Raw genomic sequence first — 21117 nt, forward strand, 5'->3', positions numbered from 1 at the left:
CAGCATCAGTTGCTTCTGTCACCACCCAGGACTAGTCCTAATGAAAAACTACATCTCGGTTGATACAAAGTTAATGGGAAGCAGACCACAATATTAGTATCAGGCACACTTTAGCAGTTTTGAGGCAGGACCGTAGTCATTTTCTTCACTGAGAATACAAATACTAGAATACTTTTACTCGATTGAATTAGCCACACAATAGTGCTATCCTTTATTTTCTTTTTTAGGGGGACAGGGATTTAGATTTAATAATAAAGTGTGTATTTTATATAATAAATATGCATGAAACAATAATATGTTGGAAAGCAAAAAATACTGAAAAGCAAATTAAAATATCCAATTTGTACAACTTATTTATCAGTCTGGGCTTGAGGAAGTAGATAAATTCTCTAGATTATTCAGCTGCTAGGAGTATACTATATTTTCAGCAGCTTTTTTTTTTTTTAAATAGTGATACTTATTAAGATTTTAAGATTTTAAGTGTTACCTATTAACATTTTAAGAGGTTAGAATTTGAAGACATTTAGGTCGTTTAATATTATATAGAGAACATTAAGATACATTTAACAGGATGGCCCAAGTAATTTCCATTCTCTTTCTTTTCTTGGATTTTTAAGTCCAAAGCAATAGACTAAAAATTTAGCTTTTATCCAAAGGTGTCTGAATGTTAAACTTATTGGTGCTTCCCAGACCAGCAGTAAAAGCACTCTTGAGTGTTCATTTTCCAGCACGTAAGACTTAAATGCTTAGTTTATGCATGATAATATGCTGCTCTGATACATATAATAATGAATTTCCAGTCCCCCACTCCAAATCATTGAGGCTTGAGTCCAGTGATGGGGGGAAGGAATGATGAGAATAACTAGGAAGCCCATATGTCTTGTTTTATGCCTCTTGTTGTGACATAATTATTAATAGAATCCCCTTTCACTTTCAAATGTCCAGATTTGGACGACAACCTATATGTTCTACTGTGAACAACTGTATAAATATCAGACTGAGTTTAAGCATTAGGCTATTTCATATAAAGCTTTATGGAAATTTAGGAGAGGGGAAGACTGATATAAGTTGGAGTGGGGAAACAATAAGTATCTTAAATTTGACACCTTTTCTTTCTTTTCTTTTCTTTCTTTTTTTTTTCTTTTTTTCTTTTTTTTTAAAGATTGATTGAGAGAGACAGAGAGAGAGGCAGAGACACAGGCAGAGGGAGAAGCAGGCTCCATGCAGGGAGCCCAACGTGGGACTCGATCCCGGGTCTCCAGGATCACACCCCAGGCTGCAGGCAGCGCTAAACCGCTGCACCACCGGGGCTGACCTGACACCTTTCTTAACTCATGTTTAGGTGGCGAGGGACTTCATTTGGTTCTTGGAAATTCCCTAATGTAAAAACTGATTTTTACTTTTTATACATATATATGTTTTGTAAACTAATCTAAAACGAGAAGGACGCCGATTTCAGTGCTTTTTCTGTCTTTGTTTTCTTTTTTGAGACTATCCCTTTGAGCAGCTGCTGAGATTTTTGTTTTTGAGTTGTTTGGGTTAAAAGAGGAACATTTAAGATGTTTTTCTCCTTTGATTTTTCTAAATGACTTAATCTTACTAGGAATAGTAATTATTGAGACAAAGGTTACAATTAATGTCAGGTATCTTGGAGGTTGTATATAGTTATGGGCATCAGAAATTTTCTGAAAGTCTCAAAATGACACATAAAGTTTAATCTACAATACAAAATCTTATATACTACTACTGCTTTCCCACTACCACTATCCACTCCATTTCACTAATGAGAAACTTTAAGTAGCTTTCTAACTGGGCTTGTAAAGGCCAATACAAATAAGATAGCTTATTGTGTTTACAGCCAGGTTTATTTGTGATTGTGATTTGTATCGGAGACTATCAGTCAAGAAGTTATTCTCAAATTGCCTTTTCTATTCTTTGAGACAATGAAGGTTATATGACTTCATTCACCTTCTTTTTTCCTCTTAGCAAGACAAATACAAGTGCCTAGTGAAACGCTTATTGTCTCTTGGCCATGCATACAGAAAAACAATTTTTAGAGAATACCTGAGCAAGCAAAATTTTATAGAATTGAGTGGACATCACGTAGAATTGTGGGTTGGGGACCGTGCTGTAGATAGTCAGTCTTGCTGAAGTTGTGAAAACCGAGTGAGGACCTAAATTAAGATGTATTCTGATGATGAAATAAGCCAAAACTTTAGTTTTGTTTCATTGTATCAACCTTGGGAAGACTGTACAAAATGTTATAGACCAGTGAAACCTTATACAGGTCTGAAAAAAAGTGTTGTAACCTTCAGATGAAACTTTTTTTTTTTAAGATTTTATTTATTCATTTGAGATAGAACAGGCAGGGAAAGGGGAGAAACAGAGGGAGAGGGGGAAGGAGACTCCCTGCTTATCAGGGACACCCCCTCCAGGGCTGGATCCCAGGACCCTGAGATCACGACCTGAGCTGAAGGCAGATACGTAATCAACTGAGCCACCCAGGCGCCCTAGTTCAGATAAAACTTCTGTGTCATAGGAGTTGGTGTGGTCTGTGAGCTTGTGAAAATGAAGTGTTTCAGGTTTGATTTCATGAAATGTCATTCCATATTTCTTTTAATCTTAGTTTTAGGATGATTGGATATGCACATTTCTTATTTAACGGTGATTACTGTATATAATAATTAACTCATTTCATACTCATTACCATAAACATGAAACAGTGGTTATAATATACATACTGAGATAAGGTGTTTTGTTTTTTTTTAAAGATTTTATTTGTTTACTCATGAGAGACACAGAGAGAGAGGCAGAGACACAGGCAGAGGGAGAATTCTGCAGGCTCTACTCAGGGAGCCCGATGTGGGACTTGATCCCAGGACTCTAGGATCACACCCAGGGCTGAAGGCGGGGCGCTAAACCACTGAGCCACTGTGGCTGCCCAAGGTGGGTTTTTTTTTTTTTTTTTTTTTTTTTTTGCAAAAGAAAAGATCTAATGTAAAAAGTAACGCAACAGTTCAGAAAATTTGTTACAATAGAAAAGAAAAGAAAAATGAAGCATGCCACTAATCTTGACAGGCAAATTTTATAATTTTTGAAACAAAAAAGATGAGATTTATTAATTTCTAAAAGTATCTTCTATCTCTGTTTCTTCGAGTCTATAACATAGACTCCTGTCATTTAACTGACATGTCTTGGTCTCAGTCTTTTTTCCACATGTGTTCTTTAAATTGAATAAGACATTCATACTTAGTGCTATTGCCCTCTTATCCATCATATTTGCTTATAGCATCATATTTGCTAGTAGCAAATATTGGTTACTTTTGAGAAATAACAAAATAATAACTCTTGATTAACATTTTAGCATGTAATGATACGAAAACTAAGGTAGGAATTCATAAATAAATGAATTTTATATCTGATAATAGGAAATTCTAGTTATAGTTAAAAGTCAGAATTTCTTCTTCTTTTTTTTTTTTTTTTAAATTGATTTTATTTATTCATGAGAGACACACAGAGAGAGATACACAGGCAGAGGGAGAAGCAGGGTCCATGCAGGGAGCCTGATGTGGAATTTGATCCTGGGACTCGATCCTGGGACTCCAGGATCACACCCTGGCCGAAGCCAGGCACTAAACCAGAGCCACCTAGGGATCCCTAAAAGTCAGAATTTTAATATTAGATTGAAAAGTCGGACCAGGTAGACACATATTTATGCCACAAACATGAGTATGGCTCCTCAGATTGGGCATCAAGAAATGTCCATTGAATAAATGGTGGATGCATTTTACCAGTTGCTTTGGGGGGTGGAATTGCATATTTTCTTTTTTGTAGTTTGCTTTGCATTTGTTAAAAACCATTAAAAGCAAATGTAGTGCTTATATTTTGCCAAAGTACGAGACAGAATAGTAGGCAGAAAATTGGTATGTAGGCGGGCAAAAGGGCAGATTCACTGCCAAATGGCTTTAGATGAGTTGATGCAAGGAATTTAAATATTAGGCTTTGATGAGAGATTGTTGAATTTTCTCAATGTTGTTTCCTTTGGTATGCAAGCTAATTAGACAACAACAACTAATTGGATCCAGTGGCTCAGACAGCTTGCTTCTGTTGGCACAGATGCTATAGGGTAGCACAGTTGGCTTTACTGACAACTAGGAAGACTTCCATCAAGGCTCAGCTGTGATCATGTCTGCAGGTCCCTTCTGGCCTGCTCTTAGATGCCCTTGCCTTAAATGGGGCATTGGTAGCAAGAAGTGTTCCAGGAGATGCTCATAACTTTATTTGTGGTGTTGATGCAATTTGTACTCACCCCTCCTAATATATTTTGTCAATCTCAAAGCTCTATCACCCTAGAAAAATGAGAGAGATTCCTTATTTGGCAAGAATAAAAATTATTATAAAGCATCTTGCTTCTGCATTAAGTGATAACGTATAAGTGAGCAGCTGATCTTAATCTTAATCATGCATAAAAACACCCAGGTATCTTGTTAAATATTTATATTTCCATGGCACTACTCTATAAACTCTAATGTAATAGGTGTGGAATGAAATACTGTAGAAGCCCACCTTTCCCCAGCTTAACTAGAATGGGGACTGTCTCCTATATTTATTCAGGAGTCAGAAATGATTTTCATACCCAAAGTGTTGATAAACACATTTAGTCCGTAAAGATATACTTCAGAGCTGAACTTAATACCCTCCTTTTATAGCTCTGAATATCATATTTTTTGTTACACGAGCTTGTTTGTCTCATAGGGCTTGTAGTAGACTTTTAGTAACAGGATTTTGAAAGACCTTTTTTCCTTAATGTGTATAATTAAACACTGAAAATAAGGAATCATCAAAAGTAAATTTACCCTATGTTGCTGGCTAGGATAACTTTATCCTATAGGGGTAGGTGGTAATGGTCTTTCTTGAAAACTTTGATACATAATAAGTACATGAAAGATTATGTAGATACAGCCCTGTAGTCCTTATTATATATTGAATAGTGTACAGATTACAAGGAATTGGGATTTGAGTGTCTCCTAATTGAGCCTTCTGAATTTGGATAAGGCAGAGTACCTTCCCTGCACATCTGGAGAGAATCCAGATGACCTTTCATTGTCCATCATTGTCCGTGTATGCATCACGGTTGGACTAGAAATGGGATACATGATTTAGGATTCTAAAATGTTCTGAACTATTCAGCTGCATCTTTTTACATAGCTGCTTCTAAGATCGGACCAAATTAACATCCTAGCCTCAGAAAACATAAACAAGGTTGCATAGTTTTGCACAAAGAACTAATTTATTCTTCCTCAATAAGAAAACATAAGACAAGGAAGGATTTACTGTTGCTGAAAAAGTTTAGAACAGCATTGTTATATCACTTATTTCTAATTGTCTTTTTATGATTTCTGTAACACCTAGCAGTTTATTCATATAATTGATAGGTCGACTGGTCACCATGTAATCTGGTTAATATTTACTTGTGATTTTCAAAGTAGAACATGTTAATATGAGGAAATGGCAAATATGTTTAGATGGTATTTTAAAAACTTTTTTTCATATCCACTTTATTCTTTGATACTTGGGTATTGTACACAAGCATTAAACATCTTAATGATTTTGGTTTGTTAAGAATGAAAAAAGAAAAAATCAGTGCAATTAAAAAGTCCTTTCAAAACCTGTTTAAATAAATAATATCTATTTAAAGGAAAAGTGTTGTCTCTTTAGTTTTTTGAAATAATAATGATAGAACTGGTTAACATTTATTGGTTCCTTTTTGCCAGTCACTGTGCTAAAGCTCTCTTTCAATCCTTAACACAGACTTATTATGAAAGAAATTAACAATCCTTTAAATATGTGCCTTTCTATTTCATTATTGGCTTTTTAAATTAAACTTTCTAGTTTCTGATAATTATAGATTCAAATGCAGCCATAGGAAAAAAATACAGAGATTCCTTGAACCCTTCACTCAGATTTCCCCCTTTGTAACATCTTGCATAACTACAGAGCAGTTTTATCACAATTATGACATTGATAAACCCACCAATTATATCTAGGCTTCATAAATTTAATATGCACTTATTTGGGTGTGTATTTAGTTCTATTAAGTTTTGGCACATGTGTAAACATCACAGTAAAAATATGGAATTGTTTGTCATTGTAAGAATCTCTCATAAGCTGCAGCCATTATCATTTTGTTATTTCAAGGATGTTATATAAATGAAATTATACAGTATATTACCTTTTGAGATTGGCTGTTTTTTACTCAGCATAATAATTCCTTTAAGATCTAAATACTTGTATGTATTAATAGTTTGCCGCCTTTATTGCTTAGTGCTTTATTTCATTTATCAGGTTTGTATGCTCAAGAGTTAGGTATTATGGTAAGTGCATGTTCAGTTTTATAATAAGCTGCCAAACTTCTTTCTAGAGTGGCTGTACCATTTTACATTTCCACTAGCTATGTATCCAGTTGCACTGCATCATCACCAGCATTTGATCTTGTCACTGTTTTTTCTTTTATCCATTCTGATAGGTAGGTATATATGATGGGTATAATTTGCATTTCATTTTGCTAATGAAGTTGAACATCTTTTCATGTGTTTATTTGCCATCTGTACATTCTCTTTGGTGAAGTGTCTCGTTATGATTTTGCCCATTTTCTAATTGAGTTGTTTGTCTGGTATTCAGTTGTGGAAGTGCTTTATATATCCCAGATACAGGGTCTTTCGTTGGATATTGATTTTCAAATATTTTTTCCAATCATATCATTTTCTGCATAATTCATAGAATAAAAGTTTTCAATTTTGATGAGGATATGCTTATCAATTTTGCCTTTAATGGATTATGCTTTTGGTGCTAAGAATTCTTTGCCTAGGCTTAGGTCCCCAACATTTGGCAGGAGAAAGGCGTGTTATATTTCAAATTAAAATTTTTATTCTAGTATGATACATTTGTAACAACCAATAAACCAATATTGATGCATCATTATCGAGTCCACATTTTCTTTTTCTTTCATTTTTGTTTAACATTCTTTTTTTTTCTGTTCCGGAATCTGATCCCGTATATCATATTACTTTCATTCATCACGTCTCCTTAGACTTTTCTAGACTGTAACAGTTCCTCAGACTCTCTTTGTTTTGAAGACTTTGACAGTTGCAAGGAGTGCTGGTCAAATATTTTGTGGAGTGTTTCTCAACTGGGATTTGTCTGATTTTTTTTTTTTCATTTTTTAAAAATGCTCAAAATAGGCTTATGGGTTTTCTGTCAGGAAAGACTACTGAGGTAAAGTGACATTTCATTATACTACATCAAGGGTGCATGTGATCAGCCTGACTTATCACTGATATTCAGTTTGATCATGTGACATAGGTAGTGTTTGCCAGGTTTCTCCGCTGTGAAGTTGCACTCTACTTCCACCTATGCTGTAATCTTTGGAAGGAATTCACTATGTAGGGCTCACAAGTAAGGGATAGGGAGTTATGCCCCATGACACACATTTTGGTATGGTATATTTTCATTTAGTTTTGTGTATTTTTCTTTATTAACTTTGAGACTGCCTGTTTCACAGGTGGTTTATTTATAAGTATATCACTTGATTTATAAATGTTTGGAGAGTTTCCTTTTGTTTTTAGTTTTATTACATTGTGGTGGAGAATATACTTTATGGTTTCAGTGTTTAAAATTTTTTGAAGTTTGTTGTATGGTTCAGTCTGTGGTCTACATTGATGACCATTCTATGGGCTCTTTTTTTATTTTTTTCATCATAAGTGTACTCTTTAATCCCTGTCAACTATTTCACCCATCCCCTACCCAGTTTCCCTCTGGTAACCATCAATTTCTTCTCTGTAGGTAAGAGTCTGTTTCTTGGTTTGTCTCTCCTTTTTTACCCCTTTGCTCATTTGTTTTGTTTCTTAAATTCCACATATAAGTGAGATCATATGGTGTTTGTCCTTCTCTGACTGACTGATTTTGCTTTGCCCTGTATGCTCTAGCCCTGTCCATGTTGCAAATGGAAAGATTTCATTCCTTTTTATGGCTGAATAATCCATGGTATGTGTATGCATATATGTGTGCACATAACACACCTCCCACATCTTCTTTATCCATTTATCAGTTGATGGACCCTTGGCTATTTCCATAATTTGGCTATTGTAAATAATGCTGCTATAAACATAGGGATGCATATGTCCCTTTAATTAATGATTTTGCATTTGGGGGTAAATATCCAGTAGTGTGATTACTGAATCATAAAGTAGTTCTATTTTTAATTTTTTGAGGAATTTCCATACTGTTTTCCACAGTGGCTGTATCAGTTTGTATTCCCACCAACAGTGCAAGAGGGTTCCTTTTTTTCTATATCCTTACCAACACTTACTGTTTCTTGTGTTTTTGATTTTAGCCATTCTAACAGGTATGAGGTGATACTTCATTGTGCTTTTGATTTGCATTTCCCTGATGTTGGGTGATGTAGAACATCTTTTCATGTATCTGTTGACCATCTATATGTCTATTTTGGGGAGATGTCTGTTCATATCTTCTGCCAATTTTTTTTAAAGATTTTATTTATTTATTCATGGGAGACACAAAGAAAGAGAGGCAGAGACACAGGCAGAGGGAGAAGCAGGCCCCATGCAGGGAGCCCGACGTGGGACTTGATCCCGGGACCTCAGGATCACGCCCTGGGCCAAAGGCAGGCGCCAAACCACTGAGCCACCCAGGGATCCCTTCTGCCCATTTTTAAATTGGATTATTTGTTTTTTTCTGTGTTGAGTTGAAAAATTCTTTACATGTTTTGGATACTAACCCTTTATCAGATACATCATTTGTAAGTATCTTCTCCTATTCAGCAGGTTGCCGTATAGTTCTGTTGATTGTTTCCTTCACTATGCAGAAACTTTGTTTTTGAAGTGGTCCTAATAGTTTGTTTTTGGTTTTATTTCTCTTGCCTCTGGAGACACATCTAATAAAATGTTGTGATGGCCGATGTCAGAGACATTACTGCCTGTGTTCTCTTCTAGGATTTTTATGATTTTAGCTCTTAACATTTAGGTCTTCAGTTCATGGAGTTTGTTTTTGTGTATGGTGAAAGTAAGTGATCTGTTCTTTTGCATATAGCTGTCCAGTTTTCCCAACACCATTTGTTGAGACGTTTTCCCATTGTATATTCTTTCCTACTTCGTTGAAGAGTAACTGACCATATGATTGTGATTTTATTTCTGGGTTTTCTATTCAATTCCATTGCTCTTTGTGTCTTTTTTTTTTTTTTTTTTTTTTTTTTTTTTAAGATTTTGTTTATTTATTTGAGAGCAAGAAGGATGGGGTAGAGAGAGAGTACATGCACGGGTGCATGAGGGAGGAGGGGCAGGCTGCCTACTGATCAGGGAGCCTGATGTGGGGCTCCATCCCAGGACCCTGGGATCATGACCTGAGCCAAAGACAGACATTTAACCAACTGAGCCACCCATGTGCCCCAATCTTTTTGTCTTTTTTTATGCCAGTACCATACTGTTTTAATTACTACTGCTTTGTGATACAACTTGAAGTCTCTAATTGTGATACTTCTAGTTTTTTTTTTTTCTTTTTCAAGATTGCTTTGGCTCTTTAGTGTCTTTTGTGGGTCCATACACATTTTAGGATTGTTTGTTCTAGTTCTGTGAAAAATGCTGTTGGTATTCTGATATGGATTGCATTAAATGTGTGGAATGCTTTGGATAGTATAGATATTTTGACAATATTTGTTCTTCCAACCTATGAGCATGGAATGTCTTTCCATTTCTTTGCATCATCTTTAATTTCTCTCATCAGTGTTTTATAGTTTTCAGAGTACAGGTCTTATACCGCTTTGGTTAAGTTTATATCTAGATAGTTTATTGTTTTTGATGTAGTTGTAAATGGGACTGTTTTCCTAATTTCACTTTCTACTCCTTCATTATTAGTGTATAGGAATGCAGCAGATTTCTGTACATTGATTTTGTATTCTGTGACTTTACTGAATTCATTTATCAGTTTTAGTAGTTTTTTGATGGAGTCTCTAGGGTTTTATGTATATAGTATGTCATCTGCAGATATTCAGAGTTTTACTTCTTCCTTCTTCCATTCTTTTCAAGACTGTGCAGTTTACTGTTGTTGGGTGGGGTGATCTATGTATGTAAGTTATCCTGATAATTGATGATTTGTACATTTCTTCTCTGCCTTCCGGATTTTCTCATAGTTCTCTCAGTTACTGACAGTGGGATATTGAAGTTCCAACTGTAATTGTGGATTGATCTGTTTCTTCTTTCAATTCTATTAGTTTTTGCTTGATGTATTTAAGATTTTCTTGTTTGGTGCATTCACATTTAGGATTATATCTACCTGATGGAGTGATTCTTTTATCATTATGTAGTATCCTTGTTTGTGTCTAGTAACTTTCTTGCTTTGAATTCTCCTTTATCTGATATTAATATAGCTATTCCTGCTTTTTAAAAAATTAATTAAAAACATTAAAAAATTAATTTTTGCATGATAATCCTTTCCATCCTTGTAGTTCCAACCTACTTAGGTATTACACTGATTTTTAAAAGCAAACCAAAGCCAGGGTCAGATTTTTAAATGTTTTTGTCATGAAGTTATTTTGAATTTTTTCAATTAAGGTCAGGTTACATATGTGAGTAAATGGTATAAATCACTTTAGAAACTAGAAAATGGAATATTGGTACAAAGCAGAATAGAGAGAGAGAGCCTTATTTATTAAGTCTGTTTTTGGTCATTAAACAAATGTGTTGAATACCTCATGTGTGCCAGGAATTGTTTTAGGTGCTGGAAATATGATAATGAACAAACAAGAAAAAACAAAACACTGTCAGCATGGAGTTTATAGTCTTGTGGAGGAAGAAAAAAGTGAAGAAATAAATTATATTGTATGTCAAGGTAATACATGCTTTGGAGCAAAGTAAAACTGGGAAGGGGGCAGAGATAGGTAGGTAGTACTTATAGGTGGTGGTGATGAGGTTTTGATTTCAGATAGGTGATCAGGGAAGACCTCTCTGATAAGTTTACATTTGTGAAAAGACTTGAAAATAATGAGGGAGCAAGCTGTGCTAATTTAATTTCTCTGGTAGAAAGGTATCTCAGGCAGAAAAGAACTTTCTTGGCATGTTAGAAGAATCAGTGGGAGACCAATGTGACTGAGCAGAGTGAGCCATGGGGAGAGTGCAAGGAGATGAGATCAGAGAGGAAACAAGGGTTTAGGTCATGTTGAATCCTAAAAGCCAATGTAAACTTTAGCTTATGTGAAATGAGAAGTCACTAGAGAGTTTTGAACAGAGTAGTGACATGATTTAGCTTTCATTTCAAAAGGAACATTTGATAATTTGTGTGTACTCCCTAGTCTGTTGAATAAAGGAAGGAAGGTGGGAATTAAATGCATTTGATTTTTAAAAAATATATATATATTTTTAAAGGAAAAGTTCCACAGGGTTTTTCCACTTCTAAAACCCTTCACTTCTTATCTTTAATGGGTCTGAAATAATTGACTTTTTTAATTTAAAAAGTATGAGGAGTATTGTGGAATAATTCTCGATGTGACCCTACTAGTAACATTAGAGGAAAAAAGTCTAATTTCCATTGAGCAGTTTGACAGGCCCTTTAAAAAGTCTAAAGGAATTAAAAAATAACAAAGACTGGAACTTATGCCACAACTGTAATATATCTTAGTTTATTTTCAATAGACTATCAGGTACTTCATACCACTACAACAGCTGAGTGCTTAAAACAATATACCTAACAGCAAGAGCAAACACAAATAATTAGGGATGGTAAAGAAAGAAGAAATATAAGCCATTGATAACAGACTAGCTTTGTACAATTTTCAAATTGCCAGGTACTTGACAATTTTTTCTGCTGGTCATTTCTCTTAAAAAAATTTTAATGAGGTGAGGACAAGAAAAAAATATGAGAAAATTGTATCCTATGGTTAAAGAAGGAAACCACAATCACAATACATAATGGATACAGGAAGTGCACAAAGATTGTTTTTTATAGACACCATAAAAAAGATTTTGCAGAGGTTGAAAGTGGATTTATCTGAAATGTGATAAAAATCTAATCCAGTTCACCTTTTAGAAAGAATTAAAGAATAAATAAAAAGAACGAAATAGTACCTTGAACCTTATGTGAAGATGATCTCATAGCCTGTTAGAATTTCTGACTTGCACCCAGAGTAATCTATAACCATAATCTACTTAAACCATTGTGAACACTAGGTTTAAATCTCCCCACAATTAAAAGCTCTTCTAGAGTTATCTACATACAAATGTCTTATACTTCACTTCATTTTAACCCTACCCCAACCCAAAAAGTTTTTATAGATATTAACCTCAAGTGGATTACTTTTTCATCATCCTTCATAGATATTCTTCAGAAAGCAAGTACAAAGCTTTCTGATTTAACAACTTGGGTAAATTGTAACTGATCAGAAGGTCTGGCAATACAATCATTACTAATAAGAATTGTATTTTCTGATTCAAATATAAAAATAATAGGGTCTGACAATAGTTCAGAATCTATGAAAATTGACCTGAAAATCCAAGATATAAATTCTTTTTATCTACATAGGAAAATACTTATTTCAAAATAAAAATCCTACTTCTGAATCTGAGTGTTTAAAATACTTGACTAAAATGCACTGATTAGCCTCCTTCCAAAAGTACTATGTGTCAAAACTAAATTTGACACTTGTTCTTAGTATGTGAAAACTCAAATATGACTGCCTCATATTAAAAAATATAAATCTATGAAAACAAGTGCAGTGGCTGAATAGTTCTGGTATTATAATACCAGTTAGATGAACATTTTTATTATTTGTAGAATAAACTCTTAAAGAATCAAATCATATACGTATTTTTATTCCTCTGTGGGCACTATAATCATTAAAAACAATTACTTATATCATATAATGTCAGAGAAATTAGTAGCCTGAGCATTCAGCTCTGACCCAGAGAAATAAATGTGTTTGTAATTCTCTGTGATTTTAGTGAACTAAACTTGGACCAAGTGAATTGAAAAAGATCAGTTCATCCTAATACACCAACCAGTTTCTTTCACAATTTTTCCAATTCTGACAGTAATAATGATTATAGTAGTGACAGAGCTACCACTTATTTGTGCGAGGTTAAGCCATTACTTGGAACGTCCTTCTCCTTTATCAGAAAAATTCCTAACTATCCAGCATATGAAATCTGGTATGCTCAAGTTCCAAAATCTTTTGATTCCAAAATCTTTTGGAAACCCCTTTGTCAAATCCATGCTGATGGCTTCTCTGAATTGCTATGATCAGTTTTGTCTCTACTGTGCAATCAAACATTTCATGATGTAGGACTTTAGAAGTTCTGTTTTCTGGGACGCCTGGGTGGCTCAGCGGTTGAGCATCTGCCTTCGGCTCAGGGCATGATCCCACGGTCCTGGGATCGAGTCCCACATTGGGCTCCCTGCATGGAGCCTGCTTCTCCCTCTGCCTATGTCTCCGCCTGCCTCTCTGTGTCTCTCATGAATAAATAAATAAAATCTTTTAAAAAAAAGTTATCTGTTTTCTAAATATACTCACCCCTAAAAATAATCTCCATTTGGGGTCATTCATTACCATGTTCTTCTTGCCATATCTTCATTCATATAGTGCAGCTCTGGAAAACATACATTTAAAACAGCTACTGACTCCCTCATTTTGCTTTTAATATTAATTAGGATTCTGTTTACTGTAATTGACAAAAGCTTTCCCAAATATCATCCTTTTCCTTCTTGATCTCAACATGTAATCAGTAAGTTCCCCAAAAAGGCCTAGCTCACAAAGGCCTTTTTGGCCTAGACACAAAGTTGAGGCTGACCTTGAAGAAAGAATAGAGTATCTTTAAGTGCTAGTAAATGTGTGGTAATAAAATTCCTAATATAGTTCATTCAGATCTTCAGTATAATTGTACCAAACTTTATATAACTTTTTAAATAATGAGTTCTCCTATTAGCTCCAATAACTCCATTATTTTGAAGGTCATGCTGATACGAATAACACTGCTCAGAATCCAACTAGAACTCCCTGAGATACTTTAAGAAATCATTACATTTCCAGCCAGGATAGGTCTGGAGGAATCGGCATTTAATCCATTTTACAGATATGGTATCTAAAGTCCAGAAAGGTTAAATGGCACCTTCTGGGCTCACAACACTTTTTTGATCTTGTGGTTCACTAAAATGAAAGTGCTAGGTAAATTGATAGGAGTCAAGATTGAAGATGGATCATCCTGACACCCTAATTTAAAACACCTTCATTTAAGGAAGGCTGAAGTCAAACAGATGAACACCCCTATATAGCAAACCAAGGAAAAGATATGCTCTCTTGTAAACTTTTGGCATAAATGGTAACAGTTTTCAGTCTCTTCTTTTTTTTTTTTTAAAGATTTTATCTATGAGAGAGAGAGAAAGAGAATGAGCAGGGGGGAGGAGCAGAGGGAGAGGGAGAAGCAGATTCCCCACCAGGCAGGGAACCCAATGCAAGGTTGAATCCCAGAACTCTGAGATCATGACTTGAGCCAAAGGCAGATGCTTAACCAACTGAGCCACCCAGGCACAGTTTTCTCTTTTTAAAACTGTTTTGGATCCCCATTCAAATCTCTTCCACCACAAAATTTAACTGTTTTGCACCTTCAGTAGTAATCGTGAGAAATATATACCAAACCTCATTAATATAAAACCTGAATAATTTGGGAAATCTGGTTTGGAATAGAATATTTAATCTCTGGAAAGAAAATTTGTTTTGTTTTTCCCAAATAACCAGTTGAATAACAATTTTGGATTGTGATTTTAACCCAAAATTTTGTAGGTAATCATTTAATGAAATGTCTGGTAGTATCCTTAATGGACTGTTCTCATCTATTAGAAAGTTACTAATGAGAAACACTTAGAAACTGAATGGATTAATTTGGCAACAGTGTTGATGTTGTCTTGGGATGGGAATCATTCAAGGATAGAGTCAACTCAGATATTCAGGGCATCTACAATTTGTAGATTAACCATCCCCTTGATTTTCTTTTTATCCTTTTTGCTCACAGCTTGTGCTTTTGTAATCATACACCCTACCTCAACAGAGTACAGATAAAATGTAATAAAATTCAAATTGGATAATTTTGCTTCAGGTTAGAAGCTCCTTCAAAAAGTTTCTGAGATTTCACTAAAAAAGTTTTTGGGATTTCACTAAATAAACATAGCCGTTTTTGTTACTTATACTATTTCTAATATGATGAGTAAGTATTGGCTAAATAGTAACCAAAGTCAAGCAGCCATTAAAATTATTATTATGGTGTCTTAACTGTATTATAGTTTGTAAATTAAAATAACATTAAGAGACCTAATTTCTTTCCTTTTAGCATTTTGAGGTGTTTGTACCAGTTTCCTGTAAGCAGATCTTAATTAGCAAAAATTTTCAAGTCTCTGTTCCTATCAAAACTAGTCAGGATGCCAGGCCGAAATCAGTGTGACTGGCAGGTAAACTGACTACAATATTAGGAATATTTTTTTTTAAAAAATGTAAAGGTTAGATCTATACCTTTTCCCCCCCAGATCTGTACATTTTGATGTGAATAACAATATATGCGGACAGAACAGAGTTTTTGAATTAAATCATACATTGATTAAATTCAGTTTGTTTTGAGGGTCCAGATACCACTCACATACCAATCAGTAAATGTGTCTTAGGAATCAAAAATATGAGAGAATGGACTGATGAATGGAAAAGATATATTAGACATTGAAGAATGATGCAGTTTTTTTGAAATAGTATTTGCTCTGGGGTTGATCAAAACAGAACCTAACCTTGCATATGAAAGTGAGATTTGGCTCTGCTAAAGATCATATCTGATTTCTTAAGCAGTTTCATCAGTGTCAGCTGTGAGATACACTTAACATTAAATGCCAAGGCAGGATTACAGTGCAAGCCCTGGAGTCCAGCTGATTTATCATCCTTGAAGTTATGTGGGATGGTATATAACACTATTGAAAATAGATGACAGAAGGCTGTCCAAGCAGCTGCTGCACGGTTGATCTAAAATAGTGAGACCACAAACCAGGCCAATAGAAGAAATACTTTAAGGGCACACTGAGTCACAGCATCAAATGATAAAATACAGCTCAGGGCAGCCAGGAAACAATTGTTTCTGTGAATGCAATAATCAAAAATGAAGTGATTCCTTCATAGCAAAGCCACTGAAAATAACATGATTCTAAAACAGTGGTTTGCAAACAGGAACAGAATATATAAATAATAGTTGGAACTCAAAGGACAATTTAATACAAACATCATGAGAAGGATTAATTAGATTCTTTCTGTAAAGCAGTTCACAAACCATTAGAGACATCTTTCATTATCAAGATGTCAACAACCTTAACCACTTATCTAAGACAGAATTTTTAAGGTATGATGTTAGTTTGGTTTAAAAAATTGTATCAAATATCCAAAGGACTAATTTTCTAGTATAGAAATGTGCCTCTCTTCTCTGATATAAGATATCATTTTGAGCGTGTTAAGTGCTTTTAAATTTTGAAGCCAATATATTAATATTTTTTATGACAAACTAAAGTCCTTTTATTAGAAATAATTCATTTTATTGGTGGGATGTATAGACTATTTGCCCATGAGTTCATTTGCTTATGAGTAAATCATATTGGTACAATATACAGAATGATTTAATTAGGAAGTCCTATAACATAAGAATATATGGTCAAATTTTAGGAGATTAGGAAAGACTGGACCATTTTCCCATATAGGTAGGCTCCTAACTTAAGGCAAATTACGTCCCCAAATTTCTTTAAAATAAGTAGCAGAAACTCAGAATCCCAAAGAAATGATAAATAACAGGTACATAGACTGGCCCACAGATGCCAATTTGTACACATAGTACACATAGTGTACCTAAAATCTACATTTGCCCTGAAAAAGGATGATAACCACTGCATATACATACCAGTAATTAAGCAAATTGGAAACAGAAATAAGGAGATAAAATAGAAAGTAAGTGATTCCTTTGCATTGAAAGGAACACGATTCTAAAACAATAGCTTACAAACCAGGGATAGAGAGTACTAAAGTAATGGCTACAACTAAAGTCAAAGTATAGTTTGCTATAAATAGCAAGAAAAAGATCAAAGGAACTAATTCAAGCAAACAAGGAGTTGGTTAAAGACTTTTGAGTCTGTTTTGAAATCTATACTGGAACAGGGCAGGTATTTTAAAATTTATAATTAATATCCTTTTAAAATGTTTTTTTTTTTCCCTACTGGTAAGGGAAAATTAGAACCCCTCACTTTTTCCTCTGCTCATCTCTTAAAAGTCAGTTGACTTCTTTCTTATTCTGTAGACTAAGCGGTTATTTCATATACATCCCTGTATTTCATCTTCCTGTTTGCTGGACTTCTAAATCTATACTCCTAATCTAGATCTTTCCTCTTAAACTTGGTATGTTCCACTGTTTACTGGACATTTTCATTTCGCTGTCCTGAAGATACCTTAAATTTAATATGCCCTAAACTAACTTTATCACATCATTCCCCTCAAAAAAAAAAAAAAAAAAAAAAACCCAAAATGTATGCATATCCACTCATGGCTCATGTCAAAACTCTGGAGTTTCTAACCCCTTCACCTTTTTTTTTTTTTTTTAAACATTATGGCATATGGCATATTGACTAGAATCCCTTTTATATTTAAAGGAAAAACCCACAGAAACCGAACCACTCTTTTTACCTGCAGCCCCAATCTTAGTATCTTTCTCAGGGCAAGTCTACAAGAATTTGCTGTGCTTCTCTCCCATTCTTCTTGTTGTTGTTGAATGAATGATTTTTATTTGTGAAGAGTGGCAGTGGCAGCTGGATAGTAGAGCCCGAGTCTCCTGATTCTTCAGAGTATTCGTCTTCAATTGTAGTCCTCACTTGGCAGCTTTGGATTAAAGTCCTATATCGATGCTGACTCTTAAATTTCCAAACCACAGAATTTCACAGAGAGGCCTGGAAGCTCCTTGCATGGAGCTATATCAAATATAGCTCACTTGTCTATCTGATGAGCTTTGGAGGATGACAAGGCGACTGAGGCCAGCTCACTCTTCCCCACCTTCGTTTTCACACTTGTCACCTGGAATCCTTTGCATTTTATTGATATCTGCCGCTTACATTCTATCTCTATCAAGCTGTAAAATAGCCTAATGATTTAAAGGCAAGCAAAGATGCACCACTCCGCAGATGAGGTAACGTGGAGGCTGCCGCATGGTATGCTTTCCTCCACTTCAAAGTAGCTGGTAATTTATTCTGACAACTCATACGTCTCTTAGTAGTAATCTGCTTTTCCCTTCTCCATGTCAACATTTCATTCTCAGGCCTGCTTCTATTGGTGGTTACCAACTAGCGAAATGCCAGCATCAAGGCTTGAAAACCCAGACCTTTTTTAGTGCAGGTGAGGGAAATCCCCTTTGCAGCTGCAGAGAAATAGATCCTGTAGGGCTTCATAAAATGGAACCTGGCCACGGATCGATCTTTTCTTTTCTTTTCTTTTCTTTTCTTTTCTTTTCTTTTCTTTTCTTTTCTTTTCTTTTCTTTTTCTTTTCTTTCTTTTCTTTCTTTTTTCTTTCTTTCCTCTTTCTTTCTTTCTCTTTTCTTTTCTTTTCTTTTCTTTTCTTTCTCTCTCTCTCTCTTTCTTTCTGTCCCTCTCCCTTCTCCTCCCCCTCTCCCCCTCTCCCCCCTTCCTTTCCATCCTTTCCTTCCTTCAATTTGCCAACTTAAGTATCACACCCAGTGATCATCCCATCAAGTTCCCTCCTCAGTGCCTGTCACCCAGTCACCCCATCCCCTCGCCTGCCTCCCCTCACTACCCTTTGTTCATTTCCCAGAGTTAGGAGTCTCTCATGTTTTGTCACCCTCTCTAATTTTTCCCACTCATTTTCCCTTATAACCCCTACCACTATTTCTTATGTTCCCTGTATGAGTGAAACCATATGATGATTGTTCTCCAATTTACTTGCTTCACTCAGCATAATACCCTCCAGTTCCATCCATGTCGAGCAAATGGTGGCTATTCGTTGTTTCTAATGGCTGAGTAATATTCCATTGTATACATATACCACATCTTCTTTATCCATTCATCTGTTGAAGGACATCGAAGGTCTTTCCACAGTTTGGCTATTGTGGACATTGCTGCTATGAACATTGGGGTGCAGGTGTCTTAGTGTTTTACTGCATCTGTATCTTTGGGATGAATAGTGCAATTGCTGGGTTGTTGGGTAGCTCTATTTTTAACTCTTTGAGAAACTTCCACACAGTTTTCCAGAGTGGCTGTACCAGTTTGCATTCCCACCAACAGTACAAGAGGGCTCCCCCTTCTCCATATCCTTGCCAACATTTGTTGTTTCCTGTCTTGCTGATTTTCGCCATTCTCACTGGTGTGAAGTGGTATCTCATGGTGATTTTGATTTGTATTTCCCTGATGGCAAGTGATGAGGAGCATTTTCTCATATGCTTGTTGGCCATGGGTATGTCTTCTTTGGTGAAGTTTCTATTCATGTCTTCTGCCCATTTCCTGATTGGATTGTTTGTTTCTTGGATGTTGAGTTTAATAAGTTCATTATAGATCTTGGATGCTAGCTCTTTATCTGATATGTCATTTGCAAATATCCTCTCCCATTCTGTAGGTTGCCTTTTAGTTTTGTTGACTGTTTCTTATACTGTGCAGAAGCTTTTTATTCCGATTAAGTCCCAGTAGTTCATTTTTGCTTTTATTTCCTTTGCCTTCATAGATGTATCTTGCAAAAAATTACTGTGGTCAAGTTACAAAAGGCTTTTGCCTGTGTTCTCCTCTAGGATTCTGATGGATTCTTGTCTCACATTTAGATCTTTCATCCATTTTGAGTTTATCTTTGTGTATGGTGTAAGAGAATGATCTAGTTTTGTTCTTCTGCCCTTTACCTTTATATCGCTATCCAGTCAGTTCTCACTCATTAATGCAATATCCTAACTGTTCTTCCTACTTTGGATTTTCTTTCTTCAATTTTATTCTGCACATTCTGCTTGTATGTCCCTAAAACTCTAACCTGAAACTGTTACTCTATTTAAATTAAAACTTTTCAACTGCTCTTCTTTGCCTTTAGGTAAAGTATGTACTCTTTAATTTAAATTACAATGCCTTTTATGATTTACAGGTTTTATTCCAATTACCTCTTACCCTCTAGGCTGACCATCTAGCAATTCAGTGAAAAACCTATGCCATTCCTTCTCATGTGTGGTCCTTTGCACAAGCTTTTAAATGCATAAAGTAATTATAGAACACTTGATTAGTAGTAAGTGTAGAATAATTATGTGTAGTAAATACTTTTCTCCCAAAATAAAAAATTTGGAGTCATTTTAAAATATGAATATCAACTTCTCTTCCAAATATGCCATTCATATGCTCACAGTCAAATCAGTGGCTGAGATTTTAAAGTATTAGTACTTATGAATAATAGCATAACTTCAATTATCTTGACATTTCATAAACTATAGACACTAATATTATTAATCCTGGTGAGTTATCAATGATAAGTAAAATTAATCTCTCAGTTATAATAGTTTCAAAAAATGGGTTGTTAGAGTAAATTATTTCCAGGATGGGAAAGGAGTAGGAAGAGAGAGAATGATCTGTGATCTCAGCATGGGGGAACTACCGGCCTAAGTTTGTGAGAGCCCTATGGTCAGCAGTTGCCCTGCCTCTCACCTTTTTAGTGTAGATCTTCCTTCACCTCTGGGTCACAATGTCCTCAAACACTGGGTACCTGGTATCTAAAAAGTTAACATAACCAGCACCACACCAGAAGAAAACTTTATTTTCATCTAAAGGTAAATCACATATGTGAAACAAGACTTTTTGAAATCATCTTAAAGAGAATAAACTGAATTGTATTCACACTGGTAGGACAAAGTATTGGGAGGTACTTCTAAGTGAACTTGGAAGGTATTGTGTGGTTTCTTTTAAGAAGTAATTTGTCCCTTCCTGACTGATACTAGTATAATTTATGAGGACAAGAGATACTCTATAAACCAGAATTCTTGCTCTCCAGGGTATTGGCAGGAAGGCCTGTGGAGCAA

General features: G+C 35.1%; 1 protein-coding gene across 10 annotated transcripts in view; it reads left to right on the forward strand.

Moving 5' to 3' along the window:
* UBE2E2 (ubiquitin conjugating enzyme E2 E2) overlaps positions 1-21117 on the forward strand; it is a 471670-nt gene that overhangs the window by 206519 nt on the left and 244034 nt on the right. The window contains exon 3 of one of the 10 annotated variants that reach the window (XM_072792948.1): positions 2772-2946. The exons of the other annotated variants lie outside the window; for them this stretch is intronic. The gene's annotated coding sequence lies outside the window, so the exon portion shown is untranslated. The remainder of the gene's footprint in view (positions 1-2771; positions 2947-21117) is intronic. 10 annotated transcript variants of the gene reach the window in all.

This window comes from Canis lupus, chromosome 22 (genome assembly GCF_048164855.1).
Source record: "Canis lupus baileyi chromosome 22, mCanLup2.hap1, whole genome shotgun sequence".
Classification (NCBI taxonomy): domain Eukaryota; kingdom Metazoa; phylum Chordata; class Mammalia; order Carnivora; family Canidae; genus Canis; species Canis lupus.